The sequence below is a fragment of the Aedes aegypti genome, chromosome 3 (assembly GCF_002204515.2).
Source record: "Aedes aegypti strain LVP_AGWG chromosome 3, AaegL5.0 Primary Assembly, whole genome shotgun sequence".
Classification (NCBI taxonomy): domain Eukaryota; kingdom Metazoa; phylum Arthropoda; class Insecta; order Diptera; family Culicidae; genus Aedes; species Aedes aegypti.
Window position 1 is genome coordinate 395,511,890 of NC_035109.1, and position 14,967 is coordinate 395,526,856.

The 14,967-nt window shown below is 36.2% G+C and overlaps 1 protein-coding gene across 6 annotated transcripts in view; it reads right to left on the bottom strand.

Moving 5' to 3' along the window:
• LOC5565439 (zinc finger protein 436) overlaps positions 1 to 14,967 on the bottom strand; it is a 48,320-nt gene that overhangs the window by 23,634 nt on the left and 9,719 nt on the right. The window contains exon 1 of one of the 6 annotated variants that reach the window (XM_021854842.1): positions 11,116 to 11,219. The exons of 4 other annotated variants lie outside the window; for them this stretch is intronic. The gene's annotated coding sequence lies outside the window, so the exon portion shown is untranslated. One more of the 6 variants, XM_021854841.1, reaches the window with a different exon arrangement.

The following is a 14,967-nucleotide window of genomic DNA, read 5'->3' on the forward strand; positions in this document are numbered from 1 at the left end:
AACTTTAAGGATACGTCAATAACCATATCCATATATGATTTATGAGCAGCCCCAAAGTTTAGTAATGGCAAATCAATAATGAAACCTAAATAAATTAAAAATATTGTCTGCTGCTAAAAGTGCCTCAAAATAAAGATAGTTTTTCATTTTAGCTGGGATTTCAGTTTGTGAGATGCCGAGATTTTCAGTTGAACACGGTAGCTAAAATCACTGTCCGCGACGGAACCCAATGCGTTCAGTACCGCCCGGACGTCCACTGAAAAGTGACAAATGGGACGGAGTGGAAACCTGCACAAAACATGAATTTGACATTTCCAAATTATATCTACACATTATCAAACACAACCATCAAAAGGCATACGGTGAACACGTTAAAATTAATTAAAATTAATATTAAAATTGTTTCCTAATTTCTATGTTTAAAAACCGTAAGTAAAATTGTAAATTTAGAATTTATTGAACTAAAACATAAATATCTACAGAACGACAAACAACACTGAAGTTTAAAATTGTTACAAGAGACGGGAAAAAACACGAAGAAACTAAAACTGTAAGTAACCTTGAAATATTTGTAAAATCATGCAGTAAAATAAATATTCTTTGTAGCTTGAAGCTTACTCCCATAAAAAGCGAGTTTGGCTAAAGGGATTCCTCGTCCGTCCCGTAACAATCACAAAAGCCGAGTTTATCAGTTAAAACTATTAAACCGAGAAGACTGCCGAGCATTTGGCTGTGCGGATCTCGGGTTTCAAAAGCCGAGATTCTGCATATTATGCTAAGTGTGTAATGTCAAAATCAGAAAATATATGTATATTGAAATTGTATAAAACAGGCATAATGCCGAAACTTGTAGTGACACACCATACAAAGTTTGTATACTAAGTGTACTAAGTGTCCAAAAATAGGAACATAAGAAACTTCATGCCTGAAAATAAAAAAAAGAGACTGAAAAGGTGTTCCTCGTTTAAATTTGGATTTTTCAGAGAATCCTGCAAGACATCTCTCGAAGCATCGTTTAAAAGTTTCTGTTGGGATTCCTCGTGACGTTGCAATATGCAACATGTGTTCAATGGTTTTCTTCAGAAATTTCTTCGAAATGTTATCCAGGTATTTGCTTAAAGATTCAATAAGCGATTCATTCACAAACTTTCCAAGGCAACTGCCTCAGCATTTTTGTTCGATATAGCTTGAACAATTCAGCCAGATTTTTTTCTAATGATACCCTTAGAACTTTTTTCCAATGACTATGCAAGCTTCACGGAGAAGTCCTCACAAAATTCTAACAGGATTCTTATAGGAATGAGTCCAAAGGAGATGCTAAGGAAATTTATCAGAAATAATATAAAATAATGAGAATTCCTGGGAAAAATCTAATAGATATTTCTTAATAAAATCTTTAAGATATCACTGATGAAATACACTACAAATTCCTACAAGACAGAAGTTTTTCAAAGATCTTCGGATCTCGTAAAATAAGTATTGGACAATTAACCAAAAGAAATCCTTCATGATTTCACGCAAGTTTTTCTAGAAGAAATTTCTGGAAAATCTCGAGTGCAATTTTGTGGTCTTAGACCCCAAACGAGTTTTTGAATTGAAGAATCAAATTTTATTTCAAAAATAATTCAAATAATCTTTGAAAAAACACAAAATTTTGGAAAAATTTATGACGAAAACCGATTGACTTTATTCCAAAGTTCGTGGAAGAATGCCCAATATATTTTGGGAAATAATGCATGGAAACAATTTTGAAGCAATTCCTAGAATAATCTGTGGGGTAATTATTGAAGAATCGATTCTGAAAACGACTGGAAGTATATCTGAAAAACTACCATGAGAGCTTCAATACTACCTTTGTTAATTTTCCTGGAAAAATTTCTGTACGAATATTTCAAGGTATCTCAGAGTAACAACTTAAGTAATCAATACAAACCTTCTTGAAAGGATCTTTCCAGGAAATGCTGTAAGAATTTCTGTCAGAATTTTCGTTGTAATTCCATATTAAACTGCCGAAGGATTTTCCGGAGCAAATTTCGAGGGTATTTCTCTTAGCATATCTTGAGAAATCAATAACAGAATTTCTAGACAAATTCCTGGGATAATTGCTTGAGCAATTTCTGAAGAGATCTCTGGAGGAGTCTTTGTACCTATTTCTGAGGAAAGTTTCAAAGAATTCCTAAAGATTGTTCACAAAGAATCTATGAACCTAAGGAATCGTCACATATTAATTTCTAGATCCTCAAGAATTTACATCAAGATTCATTGCATTGCGAAAAAAGGAAAATCACAGACAGACAGACGTCACACACTCGTCACTGTCCATCGACCACCTTTTTAACGGTCGATTCAAAAATATGGTAGGTGGCCAATCCACCGCCAGCAGCGCTCGCATCGTTTTTGTTTGCGTTTGACGTTTGCACATTACTGCCATCTGTTGGCCCGTCGGCCTAACACACTGATTTTAGCATTAGGCGTACATGTCCTCGTGGCTATGATTTTGATAGGTATTTGTTCTAAGTGTTACGTCTGTTTGTCTGTGGAAAAAGGTTTGCGTAAATAAGGGTCCTTAGAGGCCTTTGTTTGCGCTTCGATAGTTCAGAATAATATATTCATGTATAAAAATAGAAACGTGACTGAGCATACTCAGGTAACATTTGTAGATGAATAAAAGTTTAGGATGTTCAAACCGTATTTAGCTGAATTAGATATTACTCAGCTATCAATGTTACTTGAGTATTTCCCAGAACCAGTTTTTTCGGAAATGGTCATATTTCGGAAGATTTCCAACAAATCCTTATGGTTCCGCCAAGATTAAATTTTAAATTAGTTCTAGTTTCTTGGAAAAATGTTAACATCTACACTATTTTCCATCGAATTGCCGTCGAATGTTTCCAAAAAACCCGTCAGGGCGAAATTTTTTTTTAAAAAATGGTTATTGTAGAAAATGTTCTCATCATTGATTAACGATTGTCCACGTCAAATTGCAACACTAGCAAATAGCTATAACTTTTTTGTTTTTCAAGTAAAATTATTGAAATTTTGGGAAACTTTTGAAATAGATTCGAAAAGCATAGTATGTGCGACGAAATTTTGTAAATTTATTTAAAAAAAAACTCCATACCTTTCGCAACGTGCAATAGCAAAAAATAATTGGGAATCACTGTCTCTCGTGTCATTCAACATCATAAAGAACGTGTCACAAGCGGGCGGAAATAAGAAATGGTCAAAAATCATCCTCACCAATCACTTCTGTCCGGGATATTGCAAAAATGCTATATTTTACCAAAAGGTATCACTATGGGTGGGTAGAAAACTTGCGCAAATTCTGACAAAAACATGTTGTTGCGTGATGAATAATGAAACCTACATAAGGAGCCTCACAGTTGAGACCGTTCCAAAATTTTGAGTTACGCACATCCACAGGAGTTACGCAAACATCCCAAGATAGTAAAAAATGACTGAGAATTTGAGAATTTATGGGCCAATGTACAAAAACTTGTCAGTTCTAATACTGTACAAAATCTTATGAAGAGTCATAAGAGAAAACTCAGAGCATTTGGAGTGTAATTTTAATAAAGTGAACATGGCAAAACTGTGCAAGGATGATTTGTTTGCTACTTTAAAAATTTGAATTTGTTTGATTAATTGGTTAGAAGACGGAATTTTCACGATTCATTGTTTGAGTGCAATTTTAACAATCTTTATGCTTTCTGAATCCTGAAAGATTGTATTAATAACGCGCTCTTGTTCAAAACTCATCCTCATGATTTTTTCCTTATGCAAAAAAAAAAGATTTTTGTGTGCATAGACGTTTGTTATGAAGATTCTTCATGTGTAAAGTAGACGCAAAATAAGGATTGCGGACTGATGCCTCCTTTGAAAATATGCAAATTGTGTTTGATTCTTTTTCACATCATTCGTTAGCATCTTTTTGGTGAGCCAACGTTTATTGATAATGGAAAATGTTCTCGCATGACAATCGCTATTCGCAGTTTCGCGCCTATTAAGGTGCTTACTGATAAGATAACTAGTAAAAATCGATATAGGTTGCTCATTCTGACTACTTTTACTGAATGATGAATCATAATTTCCAACTATATCACCAGCGATACAATATAATTTTTGATATACATATATGAGCGATCGCATACCACACCCTCAGCAATATTGCACGTTCGTTATGAAGACGATCTTTGTTCCAAACAATTGAACCGTGACCACTTATAAGAAGATCAATCGCGTCGCACTGCGACTGGATCTGATTGCATGAACTAAACTTCTTCTAAAGTGCTCGATCGACAAGCAAGAACCGGAAGCCCTACCCCGACCATGTCGCGGTCACCCGTCTTCCTACTTATGCGCTCATACAAATCATTCAACTGGGCATAAAAGCATACTGGTTCGTCGCCGACATAATCGTCCACACATCCGACGATATAATTCAAGCTTGATTCACATTCTGCTTACGTTAGCAAATTTATTTGTCATAAACAAAAATGTCGATGAAGAACACTCATCGGCCCATTTCGGCTGAGCAGTAAAAGTATATAGATCTGTCGACAGGGTAAGGAAAAGGAAAGGGTTTGGCGTTGCCAGAAACAGTTTTTATATCTCACATTGCCGTGCTGAAGTTTGAGTTAGTCACTGATGTAGTAATGATGTAAATTTCTTAAATAAAAATATGTATCTATCTATAATGTCTTCCCTTACTTCAGCAATTGAGCTTGCTATAAATTCCGGAACACTATCAATATCAAATTTCGTTTGCAATAAAAGTTCAACGTCAAGGTTACTATCCATGAATATTTCATATGTATTCTAGTTAACTTCGATAGTGGAGTTAACAGTATTGAGAATAACTTCATGTAAGGAAATTCCAATATATTAACTCCAATCTCCCCTTTTTTCCACTCTGATCTGCAACGCGCTTATCGCATTTTTTTCCTCTACATTTTAATTAAACATAACTCTATCGTTTTCGTCGCCGTTTGTCGAGTTCGTTTCTTCCAGAGAGGTCTCCTCGGTTGCATGGATTTTTCTTTCTCTGTTTCTCTGCCGCAATTCGATTGCCACCGCCGAGAGCGGGAACCCAGGGTGCAATATGAATGTGACGATGACGAGACAAATGTGCAAAACATATGTGCGAACGCGGGCTTTTTACGAGGGCGAAGAGCATAAACGAATGGGATCGGGGAAGTGATCGACTGGCCAGCTGATGACGCGAAGAGGATGCCAAAGAAATGGAAAAATGTATGAATGCCTTACAACAATAATGCCTACATATGAGTCACTTTTGGTTGAAGTGACGACAATTGGATTTGTTCTGTGGCCTATAATGATAACACACAGGGTAACAGCGGCAACGAAGAAGTTGGTGGTTTGCTTGATTTTGTAGAATATGCTAGAGATGGTCGGGTTTCACATTTTTCAAACCCGAACCCGACCCGTACCCGACTTATTTTATTTCTTCAAACCCGGACCCGACCCGAACCCGAGACAATAATTGAAAAGCAAACCCGGACCCGACCCGAACCCGAAAAATTTTTGCTGTGTAAACCCGAACCCGACCCGAAACCCGAATTTTTTTTGTAAGAAAAACCCGAATAAAACCCGAGTTTGAAAAGATGGTAAATTCATCGTTTCTGATGCATAGGGAAGCTTTTAGGTTGTTACTCTGTTCACAATTCTCACCAAACCCGACCTAAACCCGACTCAAACCCGACTTTTTGTAAGCCCGAACCCGACCCGTACCCGATAGTTTTGTAGCCTCGAAACCCGACCCGAACCCGAACCCGAAAAATTTCAAATTTTCAAACCCGAACCCGACCCGAACCCGTCGGGTTCGGGTTCGGGTCGGGTTTCGGGTTTGAAAACCCGAGACCCGACCATCTCTAGAATATGCACAAAGCTTTACGCATTTGAGAAAAGTAAGTATTCAAAATATTATCAAATCATTTACCTTATGTTATCGATAAAACAAGGAGAATTGATAACATGTTTTGGATTTGGATTCAGTAGATACTAGTAAATGACACTGAAGAAAACTACAAGTGATAGTCGAAATACGCGTAACTGTCAAAAATAAGCAATCAGGGTAGAACTAGAAATTTACAATTTTTGATTCTCTATTGAGAATCTGCTCAAGGAGTTCGAATACATTAAAACCCGTCAGCTTTAAAAAAAATCTGATTCACTTCAATCAAAAATATCAAAGAAGGGATCTATCTTGATATGTTCCTCTTTTCAGGAATAATCATCCGAATAAGACCTATTTTTTGAAAATCAGCCGCAAATTGGTGTATGAAGAAACATAGAATATAAACAAAAACACCTGGAAATGAAACATATCGGGATTATAGAGTATAAACAAAACAAACTGGAAATAAATTTTTTAAAGGTTTATGGACAAAAGATCGAAAGACAAAACAACGAAAGGTTTGTTCTTTTGTTCCTTCTTTTTTGTTCTTCGACCTTTTGTCATATATTTCTTATAGGGTAGAAGCACCGGTTTGGGCCATCCTACCCAAAAATATTTGTTTGAATATATGGGATTTTACGTCAAACGAAAGCTTTCGATGTATTTTTTGTGAGAAAAACTAGACAGAAACCTTTTTTCGCATTGCATATAGCTTCAACCAATAAGGACTACCACAAGTTTGGCTGCAATTGTATAGAAAATGAAGAACTTTCATTATGTTCTGGAAACTTTTAAATTTGAATTTGAAAAAAGTCAGCTTGAAACTGTCTTGTACAAAATTGTACTAAGGTTATTGGCTTTGGCATTTTTAAAGAAATTATTCCAATTTGAATTGGATTTCCATGAAGGATACATTGGAACTTCTACAATTTCAGAACAGATTGTTCCAGATGTATGTAATCGAAGAATTTCTTTCTGGATTTGGCTTCAAGAATTGTTCAATCCACAGATTTCATCGAGTTTTTTTTTTTCAAAGTTAACTGAAAACGAAGTCACAGTGCACACATCTAGAGAACCTGACAATCGTTCGCGTTAAAAATTTGATCGATTGGTTGCTTGTCATCAATCGATTAAATTTTCAGTTCAGGGCTGTTTGGTTTCCTAGATTAGTGCTCTTGAAAATTTGATATTTGGCTTTGTGTTATAATCATTTTTAATAATCCTTAGTTATATATTTTTTTTTTAGAATTTTCCTTGGAATACTCCCAGGAATCCTTCGTATATTTTGTGGATTTCCTCTATGCCAGTGGTCCTCAGCCTAACTACTTGTACGGGCCACTTCAATGGTTTCAAAACATGACACGGGCCGCATGTTATGTGAGGATCAGGGTAGACAATCTCCGCCGTCAAATGGAAAAAGTCAGGAACGAAACTGAAGAAAGAATCGTCTTAGGCATTCAACCGTTGTATAACTATTTGCTGTAGTGATCCGTCACATAGGCTTTGCGTCATGACGAACAAATAAGCTTTCTTCGCTATGGTAGAATCTTCGTTCGGGACATCTGAGCTGACAAAAATATCAATCGTGTCGTCGACAGAATATGGGCTCAAAAAAAAAAACTAAAGCACAAACAAAACAAAAACGCATACGGAATCAAACAAACGATCTCTCATCGTCAAATCCACGCGCTTACCAACAGGGCTATTGTAAAGAGTACAATGAACAAAGCGGATTCAATAGCCAATACAAGTAATTTTGTGATGGGATTCGTCGTTTGGTGCTTTACAAGCAAATATACAACAGACGCCCCCTTTTTAAGAAAGGGGATTATAGGGAACACTTCGTTAACTATTTTGAATTGAAGTAAGTCATGGAATCTTTCGTCGATGACGAAACACCGACCTGCCTGAGTTGAAAACACTTATTCTTGTTTACGGTGGATACAACTTTCGATTGAATCCTATTCGTTCGAAACCATGGTCCACTTTATTTTGCTGGCGTAAACGTAAATGCAAAATGGTTTTCGATCGAAGGAAATTGGAACGTAAACAAAAACAGGCTTCTGATCGACATTTTTTTTTTTTTGGAATTCGTGACGTTTGTCAGCCTTCGTAAGGATTCATTTTAACGACTTTTTTTGCGGTCTGCTCTATGCGGTCTATTTTGATCCATTGCAGAATTGTGAAATAAAGATTCCCGAGGTAGCTTAACAGAGCTTACAAGAAGAAACAAATAATTTCTGGACTGTCGTGAATCGCAAATCTGTCCCTTATTTTTATAAAGTAGGATTTAAGTAAATGTACTAAGAAGTTTTTGTATGTTTTTGACGAATTTAACAAAAAAAAAGTTGTGCTGTATAATTAACCTTCCAGTCGTCACGCGGTTTGCAACCGTCAGTACCACCACGCTGCTGTTGTGAACGGAAAGCGAGGTTTTTTCAACAGTGTTGTACAAAATACAACAGCGCGACGACTGAAGTGTTAATGCAACTGAAACATCATTGAAAAATATGCTAAAAACTGATGTCAACTCAATTTGATCTGCGATTCATAGCATTGGCGCAAACTGAATATCATCAAAGCTAGAAACTCCCGTGATAATTGTCAAATTACTTAAGGTGAAGATGAACCGAAGCCAAAGCTCAAATTTTCAAGAGCACAAATCTGGCGAACCAAACATCCGTTTAAGCTGAAAAACTTATCGATTGGTCACTAGCTAGTGGTGACCAATCGATAAGGTTTTCAGCTCAAACGGGCACTCTGTTCTCCAGTTTTGTGCTCTTGAAAATTTGAAGTTTGGCTTCGATTCTTCTTCACCTTAAGAAGCTGAAAATTCTTGGTAAATGGTTCAACGTGCAGAAACTCTTTTAAATATTTCACTGGAATTTCTTCAATAATTCTGCAAGCAGTTTAGTGTTTCCAACACGAATTCTTTCAAAAGTTCACCGAAATATATTCATTTTTAATAAATCATGGGAAATATGATATACAGTCGAAATTCGTTGTAACGACAACTTTTCTAGTGACAGAAACTCACTATAGGGACATTTTTGGACCCAAAAAAAACATTTCGGTGTTCAATCTGTTCTGTATAACGACCTTTCTCTTTTACGACGATCCTTTGCGATGTTGTACAACAAGCTTAATTTTCTAGGAATTATTGAAGGAATATCTTGCAGAAATGTTTACAACAATGCAGCCAACAACTTGTAAAGAGAGAGTACTGTAAGAATTGCTCAACAGATTCTTCCATGATTGCTTTGAGAATTCAAAAGCATCATCGGTCATCGCCAACAACACTACGCTCGTGCTCTGTATAACAAACGAGCTTTGTTTAAAATGCGTATAGGGTAGAAGCACCGGTTGGCCATACGCCAATTGTAGCCATAGTGGATTATACACCGTTTTACAAAGCCAATCAGCATGAAACCTTTCGTATTGAGTAGATCACATTCCCATAATATAGCTACATTCATTTACACCTCCAAATTGATTCAAAACATAAGAAAAACAATTCATTTTCCATATAATTTTTACTCCCATACACTTTATTTGGCCAGAGTACTCTTAATTTGGCCACTCTCATGACATATCAATGCGATTGGCCAATTTAGGAACCGAAGTTATAACTCTGGCCAAAACTGGTTCTGGTGGCCTATATTAACCAACGAGATTTTCAAAGCGAAAGAATGGATTTGGCTTAGTTTGGATATTTTAAATACATAATATGGATTGAAAACTTGCATTTGACATATTTGTAGTATAAATGCGGCTTCCCATATAATTTTTATGAACATTTTCTCTTAGGCTGGCCTAAACCGGTGCTTTTACCCTACTCAGTACACTATGCCACCGATATTGGGTTATTTCATGAAATATTCTAATGATGTTTTAGGAATTTCTTGATAGTTTTCCATGTACATTCCAGTAATTTGCCCAGAAAAAAAACTACATGCTTTAGAAAGTTTGTAGGAATGATGTCACTTCATGTTGCATCATGAGTAGTACAATCCTTTGACTGTCCTTCCCATATATAATATAATATGCTATATAAATGATATGTGATGTCTGTATACATTCCTGTTACATTCCTGTAACTGAAAATTAGTTTTCATTCAATGTCTATGAAGTACTAGAATAATACTTCGCTAGATCGTGAACAAGTATTTTTTTTTGTTTATTCTGTCATTGTTGATATTATTCCAAGAAATTTCTATGCTGAGGTGTAGAGAAATGTATTGGTTAATAAAAGTCCTAAAAAACCAAATTTGGTGGGAGTAATATTTATGCTGCAAATAAATCCGAAGAAGCCCCCGTCTGGCAGTATCTGAAATATATCTTATGCTACGAACATATAACTAATAATTGGATCAGTTTTTGTAAAACCTAGATAATAATTAATAGATTTGTCTATAGCAGTAAACTTTTTCAATAGTAGCAAACCTTACAAAAATTTTGTAAATCTTCTGGATTATTTAGAAAATCGATTCATAAATTGATTGAACCACCATCAAACCCCAGACGCTCAGAAATTTGAATGCACTAATGAAGCGAACCCTTCCGATTTTAATTGTCGCCCGAGTGCGATGATCATTACCGTCACTCACTACTGGTGTATCAATTTCATGTTTCGAAAGAATGGAGAGCATTATTATGGGGGTATATATAGAAAAAAAAAATGCCACCATGTCATCACATTTCATGCGCCAACCAGCCAACGCAGCCAGACCTAGAACCACACAAAATTGTCGAGCCGTCCTTTTATCAGGCGATTCTACACGCGAAACCAATGAAATCATGCAGAAAGTGAACGAAAACAACGACACATACTTGGGTACTTACTTGATTACAAACGTGTTGAACCTTAAGGCCGACCCGTACCGATAAGAGCGCAATTACGAAATTCGAAAAAAGTAAACATTACGCTAGAGGAGAAGCCGCGACCGAAAGCAATAAGGCACTTTGTGAGACGATCCAATTGAGACAACACATACTTGCAAATTGCTATTGAACTATTTGGCACTGTAGGTCGTCGTCACAATCAAGCAATTGGAAGCTTCATTGTTCTTTGTGTAACGCGGTAGCTTAGCTAGCCACAAACCACCACTGATAACGGTCGTAACGAGTTGACGTCCGATCTTCACAGAAGAGCCCCCTAACTGAGGCGAGAGCAAATTATGTTGATTTGTTTCAATTACCAGTATGTATTCCGGGAACGCTGCGATCACACAATCTCGTCGCTACGACACTCGTTGAATGTTCGGCGCCTTCTGGAGACACTTTTTTTTCGTTTGCACACACACTGAGGAAACGGAACGTATGAGGTACATAAGAATTTCTTATGGAATAACGACATAAGAAGAATTTTGTTTTTCATTCGAGAATCTTATAACATTCCACAACAGACTTATGAAATAACACTCATTACATAGACAGATATAATTCCATAAGAAACTCTTTTTGGATATCAAACGCATTGATCATTGGCATTCATAAGACAATCTAATGGAGTACGATTTGCTTAACAATTTCATACGAAAATCTTATGAATTACGTGGAGAGATGCTAATAACAAAATATTCACGATTGAGATTCATAAGCGCGCGTATGCCAATGATTAGTAACACTTGTGAAAAAGAGTCGACTTCCTATCAAAAACCATGTAAGAATTTCATACGAAATTCTTTTGGAATAAAGACATAAGAAGCATCTAATGAGACTCATAAGAAAAACTTGTGAACTTCCATCGATCATTGCGTTCATAATACAAATAGGTATAATATCATAAGATACTCTTATGAAGGATCATAGATATCAATTATGGAATTCTTTAGGACCATTATGTATTTAGAGAATCGCTCTTTGAATTTAGGAAAATAAAGATATTCATAAGATCTCTAATGATAACGACAAGAATTTCTTGTGAATATCGGACGTTTTGTGTTTCATAAGAATCTTATGAAAGAGAGAAACTCAGTCAAGAAATCAATTCACAAGCGTTCTCTTATGAAATTCGTACGCAATTTCTGGCTCAGTGCAGGATGCAGCTTCCACTCCAAATCGATCACTGCTGCAGCTTCTACGCCACACATAGGACGACGACCATATTATACGATATACCGAGTGGTAATGGTAGTTGAACTTGCGGAACAATATCTCGTATCGCACCACAATCAAATAATCAACGAGGAGCCAACGGAACACATATGTAAAAGTGTACTTTAAAATATATGTACCAGAGCCGAAGACGGAGCGAGAACTGAATGCCTTGATTGTTGGATCGAGACTGCACTCAGGGAGGAGCGCGTGCGCGTGTTTGTCGTTTCTGTTTTTCGAATTTTCCTTCTTGGGACCGATCGATCGAACGCGAACGGTTTGTTGAAGTGTAACGCGGGGGATTCTAACGGAGGTATTCGTGGAAGGAATGTACATTTGTTAAGGTCTCATTTGAATCTAACTTAATTTAAATAAATCATGCTATTTAAATTTATTTTAATGTATTCTAAACTGTGTTATAAAATGTAAGAAAAAATTGGGATATCAAATGAATCAAAAGTAATTTGAAAATTCATTAAAACATGATGCTACATTGAAAAAAACAAACAGTGCACAATTTTCGAAATGGACATTTCGCAAAATAAACTTACATTGGCGACGAATGCTCCGCATGCTGCTTTAAGGATTTAAGGAACTTCTGGTTGCGTTGATTATCGAATACCCTTTGACTTCGGCACAAGGGCGTAGCCAGGATTTCCATCAAGAGGGGCGAACGATTCCGAAAGGATACTACGATATTATAATTATTCAACAAACCGTGAATACTATTCATTGAATAGTCGCTTCCTAAACGTGAGTAACATGTTAACATTTCCCCAGTCAGGGCTGGTAGCGACTGAGTGCCGTTAAAATAGGAGCTGTAAAGTCCTTATGCTTGAAAATGGAGACCAAAAAGAGACCGCACATGAACAAAAAAAGAGACCGAACTGGAACCACAAAGAGACCATACAGGAATTTAAAAAAATCCAAATTGGAATCAGGAGTTAAAAGATTCCATAAAAGTATATTCAGAAAAATCCGGCCAGAAATTGTTTTATGAACATGATTTTTTAATGTATCCAGAGATGTCCCTTAGGATTTCCTCCAATTTTTCAAATAATTTCTCTAAGGATTTCTTTAGAAGTAACTTCCGGAGTTCCTCCTATGTTGTTTTTCAGAACGTCCAGCAGAAATGCTTTGAGAAATTTCCCAACAAGTTCTTAAAGAAATAATTCAAGATTTATCCGGGTAATTGTCATGACCATTTTTAAGGCATTATTGGAGATATCTTTGAAAAAATCCTGAAAGTATCGCTATAAGCAATTCTCGCTGAAACCAGGCCGCCATCGGCACCCATCGTTAGAATTCCAATTTTATGTCACTGATCGCTAGTTTTCGATAAAACTTAAGGGTGGTCCTTTCTGTTTTCTCAAATTGGTGGACCCCTCGTACGCCAGCTAGCTGAACAGTTTGCGAAAAAGCCCATTTTTTGATAAATCTTGGGTATTTCTTCACGGGATATGTCTCATATTTCGCTTGGAACACATAGCAAACTTAGTGGCATCGTATAGAGAAAGGATATGGCTTTTATTTAAACTTGAAAAATTTTTGGCGGCCATTTTGAATTTGGCCGCCATCTTGAATTTTGTTAGAAAAATCGATTTTTCACCATTAGCGCACCGCTAGTTTTGAATTCTGAGATCACCATCAGAAAGCTGAGGAAAAATTGCGTAAGATAGGCTACAGAAACTAGGTGAGCAAAGGTATTTACCCTATCAAATGAACTAGACCCTATCAAATGAACTAAATCATGTTATACGATTTTGACGTATATGGCGAGTGCAATCAATACTAACATCATGTTTTGTACAACAAAGAAACAAGTTTTCAACCTTTGTTGTTTTATTCGAGTCGAGTAAAGTATAAGAATATTATTTTTAGTGAAAATATCTGGCGGCCATCTTGGATTTTGACGCCATCTTGATTTTAGGTAGTAGAATTAATTTTTCACCTTGATAGCACTCAGCATGTCGAATTTAGAGGCTACCAATAAAAAAAGGTTACGTATACTCTTCTTCTTATTATTCTTCATTTTACTGACGTTACGTCCCTACTGGAACCGAGCCTGATACTCAGCTTTATTAGTTATAATTCCAGGTTATTAAACAGGAATTTTCTTTTATTATGCGATTTCTGACAACAAAATAATTTTTCGACATATCTTTGAATTCAGTAATCTATATAAATAAAAATGGAATGGTGTTTGTATGTCACGAAATGGCTTACGAATGGGTCAACGGATTTAAATGATTCTTTCTCAGTGTTGTTCGTCAAGGGTTCCGACGTGTTTGTGTGTATAAAAATCCCAGGATATTCACCGGGAAAGTTGAAAAAACGAGTGCGAACGAAACTGTCATTCTATATGGGACGATCAAAAGCATTTTTCAACAGCCTAAGACGAAGTTTGCCGGGACCACTAGTATTGAGTAAATAAATTCAATAAATGTAAACCGTCAAAAAACATTGATTGTATTAAACAAACATTTTTTCACCCTATGCATTGTTGTTCATTGTATGAAGTTTATAGATTGCGTGTCGGGACATTAGTAAGCCTTGTGGTAATATCTGTAGTTCTAACGTAAAACATTGACAAAAGTGCATTAATTTATACAGAAAGTCTTAAATTTTGAAGCAAAAAACATCCTTGATTTTCCAAGTCATAAAGTATCGTTTATAGTACCGCCCAACATGCATGTGAAAAATAGAGAAATTGAATGATGAGAAGCAGGTTTTGTTCTAATGTGGACGTTATGCCGAAAGGCAGGTGTATAATTTCGAGGTTAGAAAAACTGGCGGCCATCTTGGCTTTCGACGCCATCTTGGTTTTTTGCAGTTGCATGATTTTTTACCATCTCAGTGCTCATCATGTTGAATTATAAGGCCTCCGTTAAAAAAAACTATCAGATTCTATCTTTCTTATCTTATCTCAGCTGTTCAACAGATTGTTCATTTGT